Source organism: Chiloscyllium plagiosum, unplaced genomic scaffold (assembly GCF_037043375.1).
Source record: "Chiloscyllium plagiosum isolate Xiang-an unplaced genomic scaffold, Cpla_swu_hap1 HiC_scaffold_12, whole genome shotgun sequence".
Classification (NCBI taxonomy): Eukaryota; Metazoa; Chordata; class Chondrichthyes; order Orectolobiformes; family Hemiscylliidae; genus Chiloscyllium; species Chiloscyllium plagiosum.
Window position 1 is genome coordinate 23,784,119 of NW_028270150.1, and position 26,369 is coordinate 23,810,487.

At 39.1% G+C, this 26,369-nt stretch overlaps 1 protein-coding gene across 4 annotated transcripts in view; it reads left to right on the forward strand.

Moving 5' to 3' along the window:
- Positions 1-26,369, forward strand: part of dyrk1aa (dual-specificity tyrosine-(Y)-phosphorylation regulated kinase 1A, a) — a 114,692-nt gene that overhangs the window by 12,529 nt on the left and 75,794 nt on the right. Inside the window, exon 1 of one of the 4 annotated variants that reach the window (XM_043701349.2) lies at positions 21,725-21,769. The exons of the other annotated variants lie outside the window; for them this stretch is intronic. The gene's annotated coding sequence lies outside the window, so the exon portion shown is untranslated. Of the gene's footprint in view, positions 1-21,724; positions 21,770-26,369 lie in introns of those variants that run through there. 4 annotated transcript variants of the gene reach the window in all.

The following is a 26,369-nucleotide window of genomic DNA, read 5'->3' on the forward strand; positions in this document are numbered from 1 at the left end:
TTGCTCATCCACTGCTTGCCTAATGTGACAGAGGCTGCAGGCCACATGTGATTTTTCAATTACCTAAGGACTCCGTTTTAGCATTAAAACAAATGATCCTTCATCACAAGGGATTGTCTAGCAAGGGTGATGAATGAGCAAGAACTAATATGGATAAAGCAATGAGTGCAGGTTGACAAAACATGAATATAGGAGGATGCCCAGCATATCGTTGACATTACAATAGCAATCATTCTAAAAACATGAGTGCAAGTTTCAGCAGCATATACATAGAGGTCGGGCAAGAGGGAGGTAGTGCTAGAGATGAAGGCTTTTACAGTGGGGAAGAGAAATAATCAGACGCTCAGGATTAATGAGAAGTCAGCATTTTGAGTTGTCTGGTCCAACCCAAGATAGTGAAGAATTAGTATCAAGGTTCATCAGATTTACCTTTTAACTGGAAAACTATGGTCCTAGACTTGATCAACCCTCTAACAATAGAGGCAGTAGACATGTTAACAGAATTGGTATAAATGTAGTGATATAATCAAACAATGCACATGTGGCACTCACTTTGACTCAGATATTGGGATGCTGTTCCCAAGGCGCAATATATAGATGAGGAAGAGCAGAATATCAAGGATAAAACTCCAAGTCTGTGGGGTAGGGATGCCCTGGAAAGATGAGTTCTAGGAGAGCAGAGAAACCATTACTGGAAACTCTAGTTATAAATGTAAAAGTAACAGTGAATTCAATTAAGGGCAGTTGCATTGAGTTTGATAAAGGGAAATAAGTTGGAAGGAGATGGCACAGTCTGTCGAAGGTTGATTATACTTTGAAGAGGATGTTACTAAGACATCTTATATTTGACATTGTTTGATGGACATAGGTTTTGAAGGATAGTAGAAAAATAATTTCAATTTTTGTGGACATAGTTGGACTGGTTTCTTCAAAAGAGATCACTGCAGCTTACTGTGGAAAATAACACTTTGTTTTTAAAAAAAAAACAAGGCTCAGAAACCTTGGAGTGCAGGTTCATGGTTCCTTGAAAGTAGAGTTGCAGGTAGATAGCATAGTGAATGTGGTGTTTGGCATGTTTTCTTTAACTAATCAGGAATATTGAGTGTAGGAGTTGCGAGGTCATGTTGCGGCTGTACGAATCGTTGGTTTGGCCACTTTTGGAATACTGCGAGCAGTTCTGGTCTCCTTACCATAGGAAGGATGTTGTGAAACCTGATAGGATTCAGAAAAGATATAGAAGGATGTTGCCAGGGTTGGAGGATTTGAGCTATAGGGAGAGGCTGAATAGGCTGAGGCTGTTTTCGTTGGAGTGTTGGTGGCTGAGAGGTGACCTTGGATAGGTTTATAAAATCATGAGAGGCATGGATTGAGGCATAAACAGGCAAGGTCATCTTCCTGGCATGGGGGTGTCCAAAACTAGAGGGCACAGGTTTCAGGTGAGAGGGGAAACATGTAAAAGGGATCTAAGTGGCACCTTTTTCATGCAGAGAGTGGTGCATGTATGGAATGAGCTGCCAGCGGAAGTGGTGGAGGCTAGTACAATTACAACATTTAAAAGATGTCTGGATGGGTATATGAATAGGAAGGGATTAGAGGGATATGGATAAAATGCTGGCAAATAGGACTAGATTTATATAGGATATCTGATCGGTGTGGATGAGTTGGACAGAGGGGTCTGTTTCTATGCTGTATATCTCTATGACTTGGCAGGTGCAATGTGGGAGGCTTAATCTCACAATGATGGTCACTTTTAATGAAGAGATGGAAAAGAATTTTGTTCTGACCAGTGAATTCTTTACTATGGAGGGCTGTTGAAGGTAGGTTATTCAATCAGTAAGGAAATCAAGGTTTATAAAGAAAATGCCGAATGTGAACTTGAGGATTATCAAGACTTCTGCACCATGGAGCATATTTGTTGGACTGAATGTCTACTTCTGAGTCTTATGGTATCAAGTATGTTGCACAAGCACAATGCCTAATAATTCTAATTTTGTTTCCTCGCTGCTGTTCCCCCTGCGCGACAGGCAGGCACACACACAGGTGCAGGCGCAGCGACACCTGCACACACACTCTCACACGATCATTCACTTAAGAAATGCCTCCTTTGTTTTAAGGATTTTCCAACTTATTTCATAATTGGTGAATTACTTTTATCATACATATTTGCACAAACAGGCACAGCAACTAATTTTGATGTAAGGTCATGCAAGCAGAAAACAGGAGGGAAAACATGACCTCAGTTCAGCGTCTTGCCTAAAGGGCAACAGTTCAGCACAACAAAATTAATGGTGCTCGAATGGTGAGTCCACAGTTCTGACTTGGAAGACCCCTAACACCTAAGATATTATGATTGTGGTGATAAATTTAAGTTCTAGTCATAAATAAGGAGGGAAATCTTTTTTATCAGTTGATAGATCTATACCACGATAGTGATAAAATTCCTGTATATCCATTCTTGTACTGGACAGAAGATTTGTTGTTCTGATCTGTTGTTTGGGTGTGTTGACATATCTCAGTGGATCAAAGCTTTTGCTTAATTTTTGAAAAATGCAAAATTTTTGCACCTTGAATCAAATAACTTACACCTAGAGTATGTTTGAATGAACCCTATCCTTTGGCATTGGGGTATAACCTCTTGTATTGATAGTAAGCAAATGATTTGACCTGTGGAAATCAACAGTTTTGTGATTAGCCATATATTCTCTAATGCCCCTGGAACTTTGAGCCTGTAACATAGTGAAAATGGAACAAGTGGTGGCACAGTGATAAAGTCGTCCAGGCTAACGGCAGTTGGACTAAGTTGAAATATAAAACCAGTTTCAGGAAGGGTAACCATGAAACTATCATCATTTGCCATTAAAGCACATGTAATTAACTTTTTTTTTTAAGGAATGTGGATTTAATTCCTTCCTTTATTTGGCATACATGTGGTACCAAATCCCCCCACATGTGGTTGCCTCTTAACTGTAAAGAAATGGTGCCAGTGTGTAATATTAAGTATCTGAGCTTTGCATCATACTCTACTTAATTGAGGAATTGTTTAGCTCAGTTGGCTGGTTTGATGCAGAGTGATACCAGCAGCATGGGTTCAATTCTTGCAATGGCTGAGGTTGCCATGGAAGTCCCACCTTCTTAACCTCACCCTTCCCTGACCTTCAGATTCAACAGTCTACCAGTCGTGTCTGTCTAATGAGATTTCCAATTTCTCCAAACTAATATGTTACTTCAAAGTAACTTGGCAGAGGATAGAAACAAAGATTTCTCATTAGAAAGATGAAACCTGCTGCACAATGGTATTGGGGCAGAGAGATTGCACTAAAGTAAATAAGGCATTATGTAGGGTCAGAGTAACAGGGAATAGACTAAAGTTTAAGTTAGGCTTATCGTACATGTATTCGATTGCATGGAGTCTGGTAAAAAAGCTTGGTGCACAGATAAAGACAATGTGATATTCTTGCTGTGATGGAGATTTGGCTTAAAAAGTGAAAACAATCAGTTCTTGACTCATAGGCATTGAAGAGAAGGAAAAGGAGGGGTTGCAGTTTTTGATGAAGGAAAATATGTGCTGATGGTTGGGCTCAAGGAAGCAATCTGGTGTAGATTAAGAAACAGTAGCGTATCATTGACTGGGTGTCTTCCATGGTCTTCCAACTACAGAAATTTATGGACATAAACCTTGCAAGGACATTTCAGATAGGTGCATAAACTACAGAATACTTTTAAAGTTATGTTTACTACATCAATCTACATTTAATGTAGAGGCTAGATGAGGAATTTATGAAGTTATAAAAGATAAGTTTCTATATTTCCAGCTCCACAAGGAATTATTCATTTCTTGATCTGAGAAAATTGTTACAATCCTGATAAATAAGGTCTTGTCCCGTTTTTCCCTGCCTCAGTCGAAGCAAAACTTGTTGGGGACTGTTAGCAAGGTTAGATCTCCCGGAATACAGAGAGAACTAGCCATTTGGATGCAGAACTGGCTCAAAGGTAGAAGGCAGAGGGTGATGGAGGGTTGTTTTTCAGACTGGAGGCCTGTGACCAGTGGAGTGGCCCAAGGATTGGTGCTGGGTCCACAACCTTTTGTCATTTATATAAATGATTTGGATGTGAGCGTAAGAGGTATAGTTACTAAGTTTGCAGATGACTCCAAAATTGGAGGTGTAGTGGACAGCAAACAAGGTTGCCTCCGATTATAACAGGATCTGGATCAGCTAGGCCATTGGGCTGAGGAGTGGCAGATGGAGTTTAATTCAGATAAATGTGAGGTGCTGCATTTTGGGAAAGCAAATCTTAGCAGAACTTATACACTTAATGGTAAGGTCCTTGGGAGTGTAACTGAACAAAGACACCTTGGAGTGCAGGTTCATAGTTCCTTGAAAGTGGAGTCGCAGGTAGATAGGATAATGAAGAAGGCGTTTGAAATGCTTTCCTTTATTGGTCAGAGTATTGAGTACTGGAGTTGGGAGGTCATATTGCGGCTGCACAGGACATTGGTTAGGCCACTGTTGGAATATTGCGTACAATTCTGGTCTCCTTCCTATCGGAAAGACGTTGTGAAACTTGAAAGGGTTCAGAAAAGATTTACAAGGGTGTTGCCAGAGTTGGAGGATTTGAGCTATAGGGAGAGGCTGAACAGGCTGGGACTGTTTTTCCCTGGAGTGTCAGAGGCTGAGGGGTGACCTTATAGAAGTTTACAAAATTATGAGGGGCATGGATAGGCTAAATAGACAAAGTGTCTTTCCTGGGGTGGGGGAGTCCAGAATTAGAGGGCATAGGTTTAAGGTGAGAGGGGAAAGATATAAAAGAGAGCTAAGGGGCAACTTTTTCACTGAGGGTGGAATGTGTATGGAATGAGCAGCCAGCGGAAGTGGTGGAGGGCTAGTACAATTGCAACATTTAAAAGACATTTGGATGGTTATACGAATAGGAAGTGTTTGGAGGGATGTGGGCCGGGTGTTGGCAGGTGGGACTAGATTGGGTTGGGATATCTGGTCAGCATGGACAGGTTGGACCGAAGGGTCTGTTTCCATGCTGTACATCTCTATGACTCTGCTTGTCAACATCTCTGTGAATCTTTGTCAGTTAGTTTAACAGCTTGAGTAAGGTAGAAGTTTTGTCAGACCAGAAAACAAAACCAGGTCTGCAGCCACCAGCAACACTGTCTTGCTCTCTCCTTACAGTAAACCTGTTTAAACCTAAGTAAAGCAGATGAACTGTCCTTCAGATGCTCCAAGTTGTGACTTTGAATTGGATAAGTCTGAGACCATCTACTATGTGCATCTTGTACATCAGTTAGTAGTATTTGGAAAAAGAAAAGTTGAGGAAAAGCTTTCAGATCAGCAAGAACCAACTCAACAGATCTTGTGAATGAAGAGAAGCTGTTTCCAGTTTTCATGCTACCCATGTGTTCCCCCCCCCCATTTTATGTTTGTATATGTCAGGGGTTTATAGGGGATTTAGAGTTTTTGTTATCTAGGTAACTTAGTTTTAATTGTGACCAGTGATTTCATTTGGGTGCTTTGTATATTTCTTTTATTTTGAGCACACCACTCCAATGTGTTGTGAAAATATACATAGCAAAAGGTTAACGATTAACCTGAAAACTTGTTTCAGGGTCCACAAAGAAGATTTCTGCATGTAGGTAGGGGATCTGACTGAAGTGCTGAATAAGTTTTCCAAGCAAGAATCTGCTGTCAAAGCCATAGTGGAAGGAGAAAGTATTGAGGTAATGGATCAATGGCAAATTGATAGAAGGTGACAACATCAATGTTCAACTATACTTTGATTTTTCTATTATTAAATGCTTGCAATAAATGCGCTCTGGCCTTGCCAGCAACACCCACAAGCGGTGAATGAATATCACTAATATAATTAAATAGGTATGAACGTGTAGCCATTGTGGAAGCATGAATGAAAGGAGATCAAAGCTTGGAGCTAAATATTGAGAGACTTATGACTTTTCAAAAGGGCAGGCAGGAAGAAAAGGGTGGTTTGGTAGCTTTGTTGGTTGTGTGGGTGCGTGCGTGTGTGTGTTCCGGACGGTTTCTTAGAACAATCTGCTATGGATCTGATGTGTAATGGGGCAGATTTAATAAATGGTTTTACGAGTAAAAGATTCACTAGAAAACTGACCATAGCATGGTTGAATTTAGCATTCAGTTTGAGATGGAGGAATGTAGGTCAGAAACAGCTGTGCTGTGCTTAAAAAGGGTAATTTGAAACGCATGAAACTGAAGTGGACTGGGGAAAAAGTTAAGCAGCAAAGATGGTTGAGAAACCATGTAAAAGATGTTACATGGCTTAAAACAAAGATAGATCCCAACAAGAAAGAAGGGTTTGAGGGAATGGGAGATTAAAGATAGCATAATATTTTGGAAAAGTGCTGAATGATTGGGAAAAGTGCTAGTGCAATACTTTTTTTTGCAAAGTGCTAAGGAGACAAAAAGTTGTAGGCTAGTTAGCTTCACATCTGTTGTTGGGAAAATGCCATGAAGAGCAGAGCATTGCGAAAAACCTAAGAAAATCAAATGGAGTCAGCATGATTTAATGAAGTAGAAATCCTGCAAAGTACATGTATTAGGGTACTTTGTTAACAAGCAGAATAGATCAAGGGGAAGCTGTGTATGTAATATTTGGATTTTGGAAGATTTTGATAAGTTATCACATAATAAGCTCTTAACTTAGTAAATAAAGAAATGTGTTGGAGATACCATAGTGTATTAGCATAGGGAATTGGCTAATTACAGAATACACAGTTGGAATAAGTGGAGCATTTTCAATATGATGACCTGTAACTATTAGTGTCACACGATCAGCACTGAGACCATAATTATTTACAATATATTAATTACTTAGGTGATGAAAATGGCTGGGAAGGTGACTGTGTCTGCACAGAAATATATACAGGTGGAGTGAGTGGGCAAATATTTGGCAATCCAATATAATGTGGGAAAGCCTGAGATTATATAATTTGGCAGGAAGAATAGAGCAGCTGAACATTATTTAAATGGAAAAGTATTGCAGAAGGCTGCAAATCGGAGTCCTCGTGCATAAATGACAAAAAATGAACACCCCAGTTAAGCAGGTAAAATTGAAGGCAAATTGAATGTTTGCCATTATTTCCAAGGGAATGGAGGATAAAAATAGGCAAGTTTTGCTAAAATTACAGGTAAATTGCACTGAGAATACTGTGAACTGTTATGGTCCCTGTGTCTAAAAGATATATTGGTATTGAGGGCAGCTCAGATGATTGATTATGTGGAGGGGTTTTCTTATGACGATTTGTTCATTAGGTGGGTCTTGAAGTTTTGAAAATGACAGGTGACTTAATTGAAATATACAAGATTCTTGAGGGAATACACAGTAGCTGAGAGGTTTAGATTAGGTTAGATTACGTACAGTGTGGAAACAGGCTCTTCAGCCCAACAAGTCCATACCGACCCTCCAAAGAGTAACCCACCCAGACCCATTCCCCTACATTTACCCCTGACACTATGGGCAATTTAGCATGGCCAATTCACCTGACCTGCACATCTTTGGACTGTGGGAGGAAACTGGAGCACCTGGAGGAAACCCACGCAGACATGGCGAGAATGTGCAAACTCCACACAGACAGTATCCCAGGGCTGGAATCGAACCTGGGACCCTGGTGCTGTGAGGCAGCAGTGCTAACCACTAAGCCACCATGCCACCTGGATTCCTGGACCAGAGGACACAATCTGAGTTTCACGGTTGCCCAGTTAAGACACATGATGAGGACTTTCTTTTCCTGAAGGTAGTGACTCAATTTTTTACAGCAGAAGGCTGTAGAGGATGCATTGTTTTAGTGAAATGGAGAAAGGCATTTTTTTCAATCAAGAATTATATGGCGAAGGCAGAAAGGTGAAGTTGAGGATCATCAGATTAGCCATGACCTCAGTGAATAGCATAGCAGATTCACTGTGCTGAATGGTTGAGCTCTGCTTTTGGGTCTTCCGGATATTCATAGCACTCCCATTATGTAAGGAAATGTAACTCCACACATATTTTCTTATTGCTGTCTCCTGGCCTACTGGGAAAAAGGTTGGAGGATTAATGATATTATCTTAGTAAGATGCTGGTTTTGTACCTGGGCTGAGTACATTACAGTTTGAAGTTGTTTCGAAAAATGTTGCTTTATGGTTCCAATGGAATAAACTATTATCACTTGCAATCCTTTAGATGTAATTTTTTCCACTTTAGCTGTACTTCAAATTTAGCTAATGTTTATTTGGACTGCTATTGGTAGAACATGTCTGAACACTGTCTTGTTTCGAGTTGCTTATACTTCCAATCATTTGGTCAGGATTGAACTTTGATCTTTCAGGATGGCTGTGTCACCTTTATTAATGAGCTGCTTCCTTTCTTCAATGGAGGAGTAGACTATTACAGTGATAATCGTGTAAAAATTAAATATTGTGTTCCTTACCAGCAACATTTAAAATTAAGAGTACTATCATTGATAAAATGACATGGAATCGTTGTTTCCGATATCTGGATTCTTTCGGTGTTTCTTATATTGCTTCTTACGTTCGACGTTTGACTGTACTTCAGAAGATAATGGCTGTTAAGGACTTAGATGTTTATGATGATAAAAGTTGCTACATATGTGGAAGTTTCTTTATCCAGAGAATGATGTTGCTCTGTTGACTTTGGCCAGAGTTAACAGTGCACTTGATCCTACAATTTGGTGGCAAATTTTCTAATTTGTGCTTTGGTTAAGGTTAGGTTTATTTTCATTAGTGGAGGGAATGATGTACATTATTGAAGCTTGTCACTTGGCTATTTTGGATTGAGTAGAGATTTTAGTTAAGTCATCTTTTTATGTGATTTTTCTTTAAATTTCATTCATTGATTTTGAAAAAAAAATCATGCGGGTAGAAATTTAATGCTTGTATGATTAATGGAATGCAGGAAGAAGTCAAGTAGTTTCAGTGGTTGGCTTGTATGAATTGGCTATTCAGTAGGCTTTAAAAGCTTGGGGATGGGTCTGTGGCGATGAATGTGAAGCAGTTAACATGAAAATTATTTATACTCGGTAGATAAATGTTTTAATGTCAGAAGCAAGAAATTAATTGTTTCTTTGTGCGACTTTCACACACATTTTCAGTTGGTATAATATTTGTCTGTGGTGATCAGATTTTTATGTGGCTAACTATTCTTGAGCATGTGAAATCCGTACAGATGTTCTCTCTACCTAAATATTTGTTAAAATCAGTTTTATGTTCTCCCCTTTGTTTCACATTTTTGTCTCCCGAAAGTGATCACTTTTGAGGTATTGAACTTTATTACTATGTAGTGACAAAACCAAGTCACTTTTTCAAGAGTGGCTTAATGTGAACCTTGCTGTTGAGGTTGCTGTAGAGCCTGATTGGCTGATGCGTCAATGTGACCGATAAGACGCTAAGTATTGTTGTCCCATTCCCATCTCAGTCGAAGCAAGATGCTCAGAGACACAGTGTAGGTTTACCACCTCCTTCATTATTCCGGGCCCTGGAGGGAGAGAGAATGATCACCCATGTGCACAGAGGCATGAGTTCACGGTCTTCTCTTTTGAACAGCAGTTTCTTAATGAATTGTGTAGTTATTTTACAGGGAGGAGTATCCAGATAAGGCAAATTATATATTGAGTGGGTGACTGTTACAATCAGCAAGTGACAATAGTAAAGATTAAGCCATCTGCTGTTACATAATGAATATTCTTAACTTTAACTAGCTTCACATAATGAATGCTTTTCATCTTGTTAAGCTAGTACTCTTGCCTCTAGCACCCCATTGTTAACTGCAAGTTCTTATCCAATCGGTGTTCTGCTCAGCTGCACCTCTTGTTTCACAAACTTAACTCTTTCCCTGCCTGCTTCTACCCTATATACATTCTCATTCCCTCCTTTTATCATTTCATGATAACCACCTAGATGGCACTACCAGCTTTCATAAGACTCTGACAGCCAGTATTTAAGCAAATTATTGGCACACAACATACAATGAGTATAACAACAAAAATTACTAGTCTGTTACAATAAATAGAGTTTGAAAAATCCTCCCTGTGGGGGGAAGAAAAATCACCAGTAAAGTTCTTAAATCCACAGTCCTTAGTGACCGCTCCATCACCTCCAAGTCGAGTAGAAACTAGCCAGTTTTCCAAAATCTCCTTTAGTAAAGTCCAACCTGAAAACAAAATTTCAGTCTGTCCTTCTGCATCACTCCTGTGAGAAATCTGAATTCTTGGATAAGGGCAGTTAAATGCTTCACAAAACTGATGAGACTTCCATCCTTGCGGAGATGCTTCAGATGGAGGATTACCGGCATATCTGAGTATACAGTTCAGCAGCTGCAGCTGCAGGCTAGGTGAATACAGCATTCTTTGCTGCTTCTGCTCCTGCTCTGCTGTTAAATGTAACAAAGCCAACTGTGATGTTAGCTTGATCAGTGAACCTTCATACCCTTTAAATGATCGAAAGAGAAGGTAAAGGTCACGTGGTTTAATGTCCGTAGGAAGGCCACTGTCAAAAAGCAAACCAACCTCCTCTTCACTGTTCGCTGCGTCACTTTTCATGCTATGACTAGGGAGCTGATTGAATTAGTTGAATCAGGTTGTGGAGGGGTGGGCCGTGGTCTGAAGGCATGCTTTACCTGTGGATGGAAAAAGTCTAGAGATGATGTTAGCTGCTAAAATATCTTTGCATTTCCCTCCTCATTCCTTCTTTACCAAGATGGTTATCAGTATGAAGACGGTCGCACATTTAACGGCACTAAATTTTGTCTGCCTATTTCAACATTTTTATTTGTCTTGGAGTCAGTTACTCCGTTTACTATTTATGACATTATCAAGTTTTATACAATCAATAACCTTCTAAATTTTACTGCCTAAACAATTCAGTCAATTATAAACAACAATCAATGGTCCTAAAAACAAACTGTCGGGTACCTCATTCCTGTTATTCAATTATTATATTTCTTTAATGAATTGAGACTTGGCTCATGTGAAAGCTGTCAGGAAAAGTATTTCCAAAATCTAGAACACAAAGAAAACCAACAAAATATTTACTGTGCTTTCGCAATTGAAGTGGCAGTTTCAATTCAGATTTAATTTTCAAACATTCGTGAGGAACAAATGCTGAATGTTTTAAAATATGTTCTCCAAATGAAACTTCCCAAATAAAACAGTCGGACTTACTGTGACAATTTTGGTAGAGATCAACATTCTCTGTGGCCTCCTTCATATTGCAAATGCAATGAAGTCTTAACAATAATTGACAGAACTGAAATAGCTCAGCCTCCAGTTCGAATATTCTCTGAAGTCTTAACAAAACATCAAACTCAAAATGCGCTCTTTGTGAACACTGCATTAAAAACACAGCAGCAAAGATATTTTAATACAATACTCTCGCCTGGCTAAAGCATGACACTGACCCAATTTTTTTTTAAACAGGCATTGTAGAATTTCGGTCAAATCATGGGCTCAAGGCACTTAGTCAGATTGTTGTAAGGTTACCAGTTTGATCTTTTAAAAAAAGACGTAATGTTGTACAATTTCAATGTAAAAACAAAATCTGTCCTGTACATAGCCCACAAAACACATTGAATTGAGATTCTGATTCAAACAAGGCAAAACTGTTACTTAAAAAGCATTTTCTAAATGCTTATTTTAACAAATCAAAATGTTTGAACATCAAACGCTCTCAACATGCACAATTTGTATTTAAACTTTCCTTTTTTTTTCAACCCGAAGTATGAGTACAATCTTAATTTCAGCATTCCTTTTTTTTGTATCCTCTCACTGAAATGACACTAATAAAAAGAGAAAGCCCTTCCAGTGGACCACATGGTGTTGCAATCCAAGCCAATCTCTTCCCCCAGAACAAAGACTTGCAGAGCCTCAAATTTTGCCACGAGGAAACTTTAAACCCTTTCTCACTTTTCTCTTCACGGGGGCTTGAACCCCACTTAAGCACAAAGAACTCAAGCCTCAATTTAAACACCGAGCTCGAACCTCAGTTACCCACCCAGGGGATTTGAATCCCAATACTGCGCAGAAGACTTGAACCTCAATCAAACCCAACCCAGGAGACTCAAACCCTAGTACTGCACAGAACCTCAGTTACACCCACCTTTACCCACTGCAGTGCAGAGGGCGTGAATCTCTGTTTGTCAGTGCACTTGCGAAACTCTGTCTCTTAACTGAACTAATTACTGAATGTGGGGACCCTACCCGGCACACAGGAATATCGAGAGGGACCAAGGTTTAAATTCTTACCTTGTGGGTCTGTCCGTCTCGAGACCTGATGTTCCTGACGGCCGCTGACACCGTCTGATTGTAACTGTTTGTTTGGAAATTGCTGACTACACCAATATTGATGTCCTGTTCTCCCCTCAGTCAAAACAAAACACTCAGGGACACAGCGTAGTTTTACCTCCTCCATCTTTATTCTCGGACCTGGAGGGAGAGAGAACAATCGCCCATGTGTACAGAGACATGTGTTCTCGGTCTTCTCTGGAAGTTTCTTAATGAAGTATATAGTCATTTTACAGGGAAGTACCATCCAGATAAAGCAACATACATATTGACTGGGTGACTGTTACAATCAGTGAGCATCAACAGTAAAGATTAAGCCATCTGCTGTTACACAGTGGCATCACGTAATGAATATTTTTCACCTTGTTAAACTGACGTTACATACTGAATGCGACCTTATCTTGTTAAATGGCTCTACATAATGAATGCTATTCCACCTTGTTAACCCATTACCCTTGCCTTTAGTACCCCATTGTTAACTGCAAGTGATGTGAGCTGAGTCATGCTTAGCTGAGCCTCTTGTTTCACAAACCTCAAAACTTAACTGTTTCCCTACCTGCTCATGCCCTATGCACATTCTCATACAGATAAAACATAAGACTACTTGTGTGACTGAGTTAGAAATCCTGAATTGAAATTTTATGTGCACCTGTTTGTTTTAGCCCTTGTGTAGCATAGCATAAACTGTAATATGTTGGTTGTAGTTATCAAAGATGATACCATTCAATTTCTATCCTATAATGAAATCTTGAATTTCATTTTGACATGCATGACTTATTGAAACCACAGCTTAATTCTTAAAAGACACTGTTTTATTTGGGTAAAACATATGGGTCAAGGGTATCCGGTGCTTATCACTTCTTGATTATAGAAATCAAATAATTACTGTCAAGCATGTTCTTTCTAGATAAGCTACATACTGTGATTAAACATTTATTTTATTAATAGAGGAAGCCATTATGTGTTTAGCAGTGTTGTATGCGTTTGTCTTGAAGTATGGCTTTAATTATTAGGACAAGTGAAATGAATTCTTATTCAGTGTAGTGTGGTGTTGCTGGATGGACCAACATTTATGGCCCATTCTTAGTTCCCCTTTGTGGTGGTGAGGTGTCTTTTTGAACCACTAGAACCCGTGTTCTGAAGGTAAATTCACAATGCCACTGGGATGGTGGGGGGAGTTTTAGAATTTTGACCTGACACTGAAGCAACAGCATTATATAAAACTGGTTTTCTTTGGGCCATTTATATATTAAAAGATTTGTGGTTCATGGGATGGTTCATTATGCAGAGTATAATTTAGACCAAGAAGATGCTATCACTGCTCACGTTGACTGTCCTACCTAGTCTTTTCTGGTTCTTGTCTGATTGAAGAGGAATATCTCTCTGCTAAATTATTCTTTGCCACCAATTATATAATGATACTTTGGCAGCTGTTTTGTGCAGAAAATTAACTTAACTATGTATACAGATAATAGATATCTTTGTGTCTGATGGCTTCACAACCATCACTGAAACATGCATTCCTTTTATTAGCAACCAAGAAAGTCCAATGGAATACAGTCGGTTCTGACATAAAGCGCTCGTTCTGTTGTCATGCATCTTACCTTATAAGAAAATAGCACAATAGCCATGCCATTTAAGCTAATGGGGCTGGAATTGCAGTACAGCCAATACAAGTGAGGAAAGTTTGTGTTCTACAAATAACGGTCTAAATTCTTCAATCATGTTAAATCCAATTCTGGTTGAAGTAACACTCGTGAGAGCAGAACCGACTGTATACATATTCGTTGCTGTTGGTCTCCTAATGTGACACGTTTATATGTGACCTCCGAGTACAGAACTGTGCAATAGAAACTAGATGGCAAAAAAGAGCCTTACATGCCTCTCGGAAGGTAATTTGGATTAAAAGTAATAAATGAAACAGCCCTATTAAAACTCTGGTGTCCAGTATTTGCTACAAGTTTCAAACAGATGGTAGCCAAAATGTTTGGTGAGTTAGTGATCCTGTATTGTCAAATTTGCTTGCTTATGTGGGAAAGAATTAAATGATTTTAAGTCTGCTTCAACATCTTCTATTTAAATTTGTCGGGGAAGACTTGCAAAACCTGTATTAGAGAACATTATGACTCATGTTAACAGAACCATTCTCATTGATCTGCAATTCAGTATTGAACACTAGTAATAAACCAGTAGTTACCATTTATTAATCATCATGGCAAAAAGTTGCTGGCTCAATTGTTTGTAGTAAGCTCTTTATGATGGTATTCACTATTTTACTTTGGTGTGGGTTGATCATCATGCTGTACATAAGCTGTAAAGACTATTTATTTATTTTCATTGATTTCAATAATAGCTTTGAGCTTCAATAGGATTGTTCTTGTGAATAGCAAGATCAAATTCATGTATATTACCTGTTGAAATTGTAGTGCATATGCGCAAACAGTAAAAGGTAATAATGATTTTTATTAAGCTCCACCCCTTCCATTCTTGTCGCAGTTGTCCTGCTTATGAGAATTGGTAATATGGATTGCTAGTTATAAATCGGGAAGAATATATGTATGATAGATTGAAAACGTAATTCTGATGTTTCACAGTTGAATGCAAGAATCAACTGGGATGTGGAACGTGTGTGTTAGTTCACTGTTTTTGTACACATTTCCATCCAAAGTAAATAACTGTTGGAGTTTGCTGAGCAGGTTGAATTTTTTTTTTGCAAATGTTTTGTCTCTTTACTGGGTGCTGTGTAGCCTCCCAATGAAGTGCAGTTTTGTGATCTGTCCAGAATTTATTCAGTTCTGTCTGTCATGGCAGATCGTTCTATTTTTGGTTTTGTACAGTCGTAGTCTGTAGATGAAGTTTATTTCAACATGTTTGTTTATGGCACCAGTGGATGAATATCAGGCCTCCAGGAATTCCTGAGCTTGTCTTTGTTTTGCCTGTCCCAGTTGAACCCCCTACCAACCCAACCTCCACTCCCGGCACCTTCCCCTGCAATCGCAAGAAATGAAAAACTTGCGCCCACACCCACACTCCACCCCCCCTACTTCCCTCCAAGGCCCCAAGGGATCCTTCCATATCTGCCACAAATTCACCTGCACCTCCACACACACATCATTTACTGCATCCGCTGCACCCGACGTGGCCTCCTCTATATTGGGGAGACATGCCACCTACTTGCGGAACATTTCAGAGAACACCTCTGGGACACCTGGACCAACCAACCCAACCACCCCGTGGCTCAACACTTGAACTACCCCTTCCACTCCACCAAGGACATGCAGGTCCTTGGACTCCGCCATCGCCAGATCATAGCAACACGACGGCTGGAGGAAGAGCGCCTCATCGTCCGCCTCGGAACCCTCCAACCACAAGGGATGAACTCAGATTTCTCCAGTTTCCTCATTTCCCCAACCCTCTAACTCAGCACCACCTTCCTAACCTGCAATCTTCTTCCTGACCTCTCCGCCCCCACCCATACTCGGGCCTATCACCCTCACCTTATCACCCTCACCTTAACCTCCTTCCACCTATCACATTTCCAATGCCCCTCCCCTAAGTCCCTCCTCCCTACCTTTTATCTTAGCCTGTTTGGCACACTTTCCTCATTCCTGAAGAAGATCTTATGCCCGAAACGTTGATTCTCCTGCTCCTTGGATGCTGCCTGACCTGTGCTTTTCCAGCAACACATTTTCACCAATTGAATTAGTGTCCTTCATTGTCAAATGTGTATTGACATGAGGGAGAACTGGTCATGTCGTTTTATTACATACTGTTGCTCATGTACTCTGGTGGCAAGTTTTCTACCTATTGGTCCTATGTAATGTTTCTTGCATTGATTAGATAAACATTATGAAGGAAACAAACTTCCACTGCCACTTTGCCCCAGTGAGGGCAAAATGCAAGTAAGGGAAGCAGCAATGGCAGTGGTCAAATTGTCTCATTTTTAGTGAGGTAAATCCAAGGTCCTTCCACCTGTGCTCGAGTCCCATGTGGGCTTTTTCAGTGGATGAATTACAATGAGGTTGGGTTGCTCCAGGATCAACAAACAAGAATCATCGTGACAGCTGCCTCCTTTAGGCCTCCAGTAACATAAGAAAGATTGTGATGATTTATAATTTTGTATATAATATCAAAGTTGCAGATTTTGAATTTTGAAAACAATATTCTTAATTTGTGTGATTCGGACTTGCATCGTTTTAACATTATCGTCAAAACGGCAAAATTGAGATTCATTTTCAAAGCATTACAATGAACTAAACACAGCTGGAAAGAAGACAAATACGTTGGGAAAGCCACTTCTTTAAAGCAATGGGATAAAATAAACAGTTGAATGATTGTGCAGTCAAACATTTTAGCACAGTTCTCAATTTGCAGAGCTGTAATTCTCAGGACAAGTTATTTTAGGCTGCTTCATAATCTTTTTTTGTTTAGCAAGGAGCCAGTCACAAGCTTGGACTTAGAACAGTGATTTGAATTGCAAATAACCAATCATACTGAAGTAAATACTGCGAAAGTGTGACAAAGCTCCAAATGGCGCATTAACATGCTACTTTTATATTTTGATGCAGCTAAGCTGAAAGAAGTCATAATTATACAAAATGAATCTACGTGCTTTCTGGTCATATAAGTTGGAATATCATGAACATCAGGTTTTAAATCTTGTAAAATAACTGTTTTAGGAATGTTTAATTCAAAATCTCTAGCATTGTAGAATTATTAAATTTTTTTGTTCTCTGGCCTATGTAATTTTTACTTGGAGCAGGACTGTCCCCACAAACTCTAAACATTGCTTGAAAAGCTATATGTTCTAAACTTATTCTAACAAAGACTATTCAACTTTAATTTTTTTTAGAAGTATGCTGTAATGGCTTTGAGTTGTTTGCGGCATCTCTTTTTATAGGATGCCAGTTACGTATTTGATGAATCTTAATTAGAATTTTGTTTTGTGATATGACGTGGATGTTTATTCATCTGTCTGCTTTGTTTAATGTGACCTGTTTGTTTGACCCAAACAGAGCCTTAGTTTGAGGTCTGTTACCTTGCTGCACTCACCAACAGATTTTCAAATCAAAAAGTCGTTTTTTTTCAAATGTAAAGCTATTGACACTGAATTGATTACTGTCCATTTTATCTGTACTTTTACAATGTCATGTTCAAATGTCTTAAACTTTGAAATGTTTAAATACTTTTTCCTTATGCATTTGTTTTCTACTTTTAAAAATGGCTGATGACCTTATTGTGGGGAGGAAGTGGCAGATACCAAATGTTTTTGAGTGAATAATAACCATCCTGTCATATATCCAGAAGTGTGTGTTTACATTTTAATAGTGTAGTTTCTAGGCCTCTGAGTGGTGTCATGAGCATTTTGGCTAACCATAAACAATCAAAGCAATTCAAATGTCACTGGCTTTGTAAATTTCTTTAGTGTGCAAACGTTTTATTGCTGGTACTGAGTTTCTAATTTACAAATCAACATGTTCTTGAGCTTCACATTGAGGTATAGCGTTGATTAACTAATTTTCTCATTTTAGTACCTTTTTTCCCCCCAAATTTAATAATTTAGAAATATATTACTTGTGGTTTTAATTTCAAGTTTACCTTCAAGTTGGAATTTTAAGAACCTTACTTCCCAAAAGCATTAACTTTGTTTGTGTTTGTTATCCATTTAAGGAATGGGAACACTAGCTTTTTCTAACAAGTCAGTAAAAACAAATTGGCCCTATGAACGGTGAAATCCCAGAAGAGTTATGACTACATAGTGTATAGTCAGAGTCAACAGGTGATTTATTATATTGTTTCTAATGCAAAAATTACAGTGAGTTATTGATTTGTCATGTGTTCCTAGCTTCATCGTTTATTTGCTTTCAGAAAAGAAAGAGGTGCAGATAGTATTTTCATTCCCGATTATATTCCAGTGAAACCCAGCAAATATATACACGTTGGAGCAACTTTCGCAGGTCTGACAACATCTACAGAGAGTGAGTGAGTTTATCGTTGCTTTACACTTGAGAGAAGAAAAGGTTTCTTGTTTAAAGCATGAAATAGAACTGATAGCATAACATCTTAGAGGTAGCATGAGGATGTGCTGATGCAGGAAGAAAGTGAAATGAAGAGTGTGCATGTGGTGGCACTGAGGGCAGACCTCAAGGTGCAGCAGGAGCAGCTGTTGAACATTGGATGTCTCAACATAAAGAAGGAACTTCAGTTGGAATCTCTGTGGGCTAAAGTGGAGCAAAAGGCACTCATTAAGGAAGAAGATGTGGCTGTGAAAATGAATTTTTGCAAGCATTTTATTGAACATGAGGATGGTGATCACAGTGAAGGTGATTAAGTAGAAAAACTAAAATGGAAATCCCATTGCCGAGAAGACCAGAGCTTTTAACTATGCTCATATCTGGAAGAGATGTGGCAGCGAATGAAACACTTGACTAAAAGCAAAATATTGCAGGTGCTAGAAACCTGAAACAAGCACCGAATGCTAGAGAAATGCAACAGGGCTAGCAGCATTTGTGAAGACTCACTGCTTCTTTCCTTCCAGTTATGCCCACTTTGAAGTTCTGTTTTTCCCTCAATTTTAATCTTCTTTGGGTTCATTATCTTCTGTCCTTTCTATCTGCTGCCTCTTCTCTCTCTCCCCCCCCCAATATTGTATTAAATATTTGCCAAAACTCGCTTTCACAACCACCTCTTCCTCTGACTGTCCCTGGCTCCACCTTTCCTGGCAAGAATTTCAATTGAAGTTCTACCCTACTTGTTTCCAACAAAACCAGGATTACGGATATTTAGTGGGCGGCACGGTGGCACAGTGGTTAGCACTGCTGCCTCACAGCGCCTGAGACCCGGGTTCAATTCCCGCCTCAGGTGACTGACTGTGTGGAGTTTGCACGTTCTCCCCGTGTCTGCGTGGGTTTCCTCCGGGTGCTCCGGTTTCCTCCCACAGTCCAAAGATGTGCAGGGTCAGGTGAATTGGCCATGCTAAAATTGCCCGTAGTGTTAGGCAAGGGGTAAATGTAGGAGTATGGGTGGGTTTCGCTTCGGCGGGTCGGTGTGGACTTGTTGGGCCGAAGGGCCTGTTTCCACACTGTAATATAATGTAATCTAATCTAATCAAAGACATATAGCACCCTTCAGACAGCTGCTGCTGTCGCATCTTGAGATCTGCACATGCATACACTAGATCTCTTTATCCATGAGCACAGCCTGACACTGTTTCCATTTCAGTTCCTAGTTTCATTTCGTCCTTTGTCTCATTTGATGCTTTAACAAGCAACTTGTTTCTCCCCTCCTTTTTTTAACAATGTTATGGAATAAATTAACTCTGTTTCTCCCTCCAGAGTTGCTGTTGGACCTGAGTTTCTCAAGCATTCTCTATCTTTGTTTCAAATGCTTGCATTGGTAGTTGAATTAATTATTGGGGTTGGAATTTTAGTTGTCTTTTGATTCACCTTCAATTCTCCCATATGCATATCACCATTGATTTGCTTGCTGTGATTCGGTAGACTTAATCTTACTCATGACCATGTGGGCAAGGCACCAGAAAACTATGCTGACTGATTCATGATCAGTAAGCCTTGCTGAACAGCAAAGTTGTGTTCCTAGAGTGATGTGTCTGACTTCAGAACATTGCTGACTGAAAACTGGAAATTTCTTTGATTCCACAACTGCAGCTTGAGAATTGTAGTTCAGTACTGCAGTGGGGGACTGAGCGTGCCTTTGAGAACAATATCCACGCGCAGACATTAAACATTAATAACCGCCTCATTAAGTCTCATAGATTCCTTGACAATGTCTGTATCCACCTTTCTCTTTGTCTCTTTATTTCCTCCACCCGCACCCCATCCACCACCTCCCCATATACATACACAAACACGTGCATGTGTGCTCACCCAACCAACAAAAAGATTTGCTGTGGGGCTTATTCTGTGTGATGCAGTCTGGAGGTGTAGGTGCATTCAGAAAGATACTCTGAAGGTTTGCTGTATCAGAATGGAGTTGTTCAAATGATGCACAATTGTAAGGATAGAAGTTATGGATAATTGGTTAATCTGTGATTCCATTAGCTATGATACTGCTGGTAAATTTATGCCTGAAATTTTAACTTCTCCTTTTCCCTGTCACTTTAAGTTGTTTTCTGTTGGCTACTTCCACCAACCAGTTCATGCTCGTCGTTATGCTTCAGTGGAGTGTCCTTTATCTACTCTCATTTAGCTGATCAGCATAACCACTTTCCCCTGGCATGATTATCTATCTTGGTGTACGTTTTTTGTCACTTCATACATAGTAAATATATTCAAATGTTTTAGTTATTTTTCTGCTTCTTTCTTATTTACATCATCCATTCACCATTTCTCCATAAGACCTCCAGTTTCTTGATCATCTTAAAAACATGTTGTAAAATCTGACCAAGATTTTAGCTAACTTTTTCTTATTTGAGATGATTGACCATGCTGCCACGTGGCAGATTTAAGATTTTTGCAGTACATGAATTCACCTTTTGCATCATTGCAAGTGATCTTGATTGGATATCAGTACAGATGTTCGAATTTAACTTGTAAGAGTTAAGTGAACATAGAACTGCAAGACTTTGCTGGATATGTCTGAAACGTTGAATTTGCAAAGATGCCAGTTTATTTTCAGTCTTGTAGCACAAGTTTTTAATGTTGCTGAATCCACAGATTTCATTTCTGGATGTGATAATTTTCCAGAGCTTAAAAATGTGTTGCTGGAAAAGTGCAGCAGGTCAGGCAGCATCAAAGGAGAAGGAGATTCGACGTTTCGGACATAAGACTAAACGTCGATTCTCCTTCTCCTTTGATGCTGCCTGACCTGCTGCACTTTTCCAGCAACACATTTTTAAGCTCTGATCTCCAGCATCTGCAGTTCTCACTTTCTCCTAGGTGATAATTTTCCAATTTTACTATTTAGACCATAATATGTAAGAGCAGAAGTGGGCTATTGACCAGTTGAACCTGTTCCGCCAGTCAATCATGACTGATCTGATAATCTTCAACTCCACTTTCCTTCCCTATTCCCAAATACCTTGGGTTCCCTTAGTGATTAACAAAATCTGTCTCTCAGCTTCAAATATACTGAATGACCCAGCCTGAAATGCCCTCTGGTAAAGAATTCCAGAGATTCACCACCTTCTGAGAGAAAGCATTTATCCTTATGTCTGGAATGAATCGGCAACCCCTTAGTGTGAGATTATGCTCTCTGCTCCTAAACTCCCACAAAGCAAAGTAACAGCACAGTGTCTACCCTAAGAATCTTTTATGCCTCAATAAGGTCTCTTTTCATTCTTCTAATTTCCAATGAGCACAACCTTATCAATCTCTCCTCATAGGTCATTCCAGGGATCAGTGAACAGTCAACAGATTCAAGAAAAAAACGTTTCTGATGAAAAGTGTGATAAAGGGCTATGAGGAGCAGGCAGGACAAAGAGTTGAGACCAGGGTAAGATCAGCCATAATCTTGTTAAATGGCAGACCGTGCTCCAAGGACTGAATAGCCTACTCTCACTCCTAATTCCTATGTCATGGAGCTGAGATGACTGGCTTCCAACAACCGCAATCATTTTCTCATGTGCCACATATGATTCCAACTAGTGAAAAGTGCTCCTGACACCTATTGAATCCAGTATTGCTCAGTATTTTTGATACCATGCTTGGTCAAGGGTTGTCACTCTCATTTTACGTCTGGGGGTGGGGGTTTTGTTTCTGTTTTGTAGGCAGGATGTGACAATCTAATCATACTCTGGAAATGCTACAGTCTAAGGAATAGTCTAATCACTTTGCATTGTTTTTGGGTGGCATGTGACTATGGGGGAGTGGCAGGGGGTTGTGTCTTGCGTGCATGACCAACTGATATGAAACCCTGTATAAAGGGAGGATGATTCCCTTGTTCAAAGAGCCTCGCTTGACACACTCTGCAAGCATTGCAAAGAGTGTTAAATGATCCTCCAAAAGCTTGGACTTAAGTAAATTGTAGCTGTTTACAAGAAGTTGATGTTTTACAGCTGCATCAAGAGTGTAAGAATCTCAAGAAGGGAACCTAACAATGACAGGTTGCCTTCTCTGAATGTCATTAGTCAGCCAGATGTTTTTTTTTCCCAATAATGGTTTGTGGTCATTAGTAGATTTTTAATTGCAGACTATTTTGTATTCAATTCAATTTCCACTGTTTGCTATGGCGTGACTCGAGCGCAGGACCGTCGAGCATTAACTGAGTTTCTGGATTAATAGTCTAGCAGTAATACCACTAGACCATTGCCTTTCATGTTTGACTTTTTCTTAACATTTTGTTCCTGCTGCTTCCTTTGCTACCTTACCACTGTTTTTAAACAAAGAGGTTTTCAAAAGCCTTGAAATTGTTCTCATTCTCTGAAATTATTCATTTTTTGTATATATTCTTGTTTGGCATGATTGATCCAGTTAGCTGATCTGCTACTTTAATTTCTTCTGTAGAAGAATCTCCCTTCCTATGAACAGAAGCCTGCCTTGGGAAGATAATCAGCTTAGAGTGATATGCCTTCAGACATTAAATGTTGCTTTGATTATATTCAGTCAACTTGTTGCAGCATCTGTAGCCAAAAGTACCTGCAACTCTCCTGTTAATTTATCTTTAAAGTTTTATTCAGCCATACCTTCTGGGTATGTGTTATACAAAAAATTTGGGTCAATTGAACTTGTGTTGTTCTAATTCTTCTGAAATCTGAAATAATGCTCTTCTTGATCAGTTTCTGTTTTCTTGGCGGTCATGTAGTTTAATTGGTTTTGCAGCACTGGCTGTTTTTCTTTTCTGGACAATTCCATTTTAATTTTGCATTTAGTGCTATCCATATGTTCGTATAATCCACAGTATGATAACATAATCATTTTATAATTGAATGAGGGAAGTTCACAGTGTTCTCACATTACAGATTTCATGATTATTGGACTGTTAATTGAGTAGTTTGGTTCATCTTTTTTCTCTATAAAGTTGGCAAGACTTAGTAGGTTCATCACTGTACCAAAAAAGTGGCCTGCAAGCGTCTGAATGAATGTATGACTTGTGTATTTTGTAGAGAGGCACGTGATGAAATTGATGGTTAAATGGATAACAACATTTGATATTAAAAAAAGTTAGCAGTATCTGGAATCTCTGCATGCCTAAAAATTTGGAATAGCAGACTTGTACTGCCCATTTCAGATGGCCCTTTTTTTTTTGTCTTGTCAGGTTTTATGCTTGGGTTAAAGTTTGTTTGTCAACATTGGCACGTATGTGCTATTAGTATGTGACAAACCGTGCAGGAGAAACTCAGCAGATATGGCAGCATCTGTAGAGAGAGAAACAGTTAATGTTTTGAGTGTGTCAGATCTTCAGAAATAGTTCTACAGAAGAGTGGTACCAGACTTGAAATGTTAACTTGTTTCTCTCTCCACAGATGCTGCCAGATCTGAATTTCTCCAGTAATGTCTTTTCGATAAATCTAATGTGTGGTATTTTGCCTTCATTATAATATAGTTTGTTAGCTTTTCAAAATATTCCACAATTTCCATTACGTTCCATGATGATTGCTTCCTTAGCAAAATCTTAGGTTCCAGATACTGCTATTTCTTTTTGCCTCTTTTCATAGCATTGCTAATTGACCCAGATGAAAACTCTGACCTCCCCTAGTTTTCCTGCATAATATTTCTTTTCCCTGAAATTTAGTGGAAATAAAATTGGTGGTTGTTGTACATGGGGATGTTCTCTTCTAAGTTTGTATCTGCAGGTTTGCTTCATCTTTTAAGCCGAAACTGTAATTTCTACATTTGATTGCTGCAATTATATTACCTGAGTTCTTCAGCTCAGCTTGCATAGTAATGCACAGATTTGTCTCTTTAATGTTGGTAGACTAAACTTGGAAGGGTCTGCTGCTGTGCCAAGTCTTTGATTGCTTTGAAATTCTAGTGAACAGCCTGAACATGCTCTGAATCTGGTTTCGCACTGCAATGGAGCTTTATTCCACAAACTGCACAGCTCGATTGGTGTGCAGTTTAACTTACTTGTAGTGCATTCTGAAGCTGTGCAATTGCAACACTGGCATCCAAATGACAGTGTGGACAATTATGCAGTTATGTGCTTGCACAAAAAGCTGGACAAATCCAATCCTGCCAGTAGATGCCATATCAGTCTTCTCTTGATCATCAAAAATGTTCTCAAATGTAACATCCAGTAGCATTAACTTAGCAACAATCTGTGCTTTGCTTATTTTGGTTTCTACCAGGACCATTTGGTTCAAGATCACTTTTCAGCTTCTTCCAAATAGGGACAAGAGCTGAATTTGGCACGTGAGGTGAGATAAACTGTCATTCATGAATTTGGAATATGTTTGTGAGGTAACCTTCTCATTCTTTAGCAGTGTGTTACTATTGACTAGCCATTGAACTGTGACAGTAGCAGGTGATAGACTTGGTATGCTGCTCACTTTTCCACTTTTCAGAATTTGTCTACAATTTACAGGGCTCAGAACAAGTTTGGAACATTGTCATTCCTTCAAACTTTCTTACTGGCTTCAAGTAAGAAATGGCAGTAATTTCTGAAACTGGAAATCAATGCTGCAGTTGGCATATTGATACTGATCTTCATACGTGCAATGTCAGAATGACTGCTGCACAGTTCAGAGGGAGTATTTGCTTGCTTGGATGAGTGTTGCTTCGACAGCACTAAAGAAATTAATGCCAACTGAGACAAAGTCTGATTGGTTGACACCAAGTGTATCAACATAAATAGGCCCTTGCTTGACCAATGGCACATAGATGTTAGTATCATCTAAATATTCACAGAAGGGACACAAAAAGTCTCATTTTGCATTACCTTCCAAACCTGTGACTCTATTGCTTGGAAGATGAAAGGCAGCTGTTGAATGGAAACATAGCTACTTTGAAGTTCTTCTTCAAACCATTTACCATTCTGACTTGGAATTGTCACTGTTGTTTGACTGTCTGCTAAACCCCCAGCTGCACAGTCCACGTAATGTTTTATCTACATCACATGGACTGCAGTGGTTCAAAAAGTTGGTGCACCAGTGTCCTTAAAATAACATTTAAGGATGGGCAACAAAAGTTGGTCGTGCCACCAATGACCATGTCCCATTAATGAATGAAGTGAAAGAAAGGCATGTCAGCTGACGTAACTTGTATGTAGATGTTTACATTGATATGCATCATTTTGCACATGCCTGAGCTATGTATTAAAATAGCCATCCTAAATTGCAATTTGAAGGTTAATGGCTGGACTTGTACATTTTATTTTAAATCTTGGCAAACAGGACAGTTTCAATAAATGGTACATACATAAAGAATGCTTAATATTAATATTGAAATGTTTGGTGCACAATTGGATTTTACTAAAAATCAACAGTCGCAGGTGTTGGACATTGGTACTACCAACATGAAAGCCAAAAATGTAATTAAAACTTGCTACAGTGCTAGGTGTGTTTTTTGTTTTGGGATTGCCATCATAATTGCATACCCCTCGATAGACCTCATCTGTATAAGGTAAAGCAAATACAATTTGATGGGCTATAGTTTGTATTGGGGATGATACAAGAGATGGAAGAGTAGGAAGGAAAGCTTTTTTAATTGTCAAAAGTCTAAGTAGGAATGCTGAACAGTATAAGAATATGGAAGACAATAGTTTGTCTCCAATTAACAAGCTTGTTGTTCTGCTATTTAAGGCATGCAAAGAAAAATGGCTTTTGCCATATATGGCATTCCACGTTGGAAAGGAGGATTGCAGCATAATTGTAATTTTTTTAGTGTGAAATGCCATTATCCAAATTAGGAGTAAACACAGGAGAATATGCACAGATAACCTATTGCAATAATGTGATTTTAATTAATCTAATTAAACCAATGTTCAGTGGAAGTGGGGGAAGAAAAAACTTCAGTAAAGATTACAAGAAGGTAGGTAGGCACCCTGTACCTACATTGATTAGTTGTCTCAAGAATGCACTTGTATGACTATTGAATAGAAGGAGCACTAGAACCAATGGGGATGGTAGCTTATGATTATAGATTTATCTTGATTT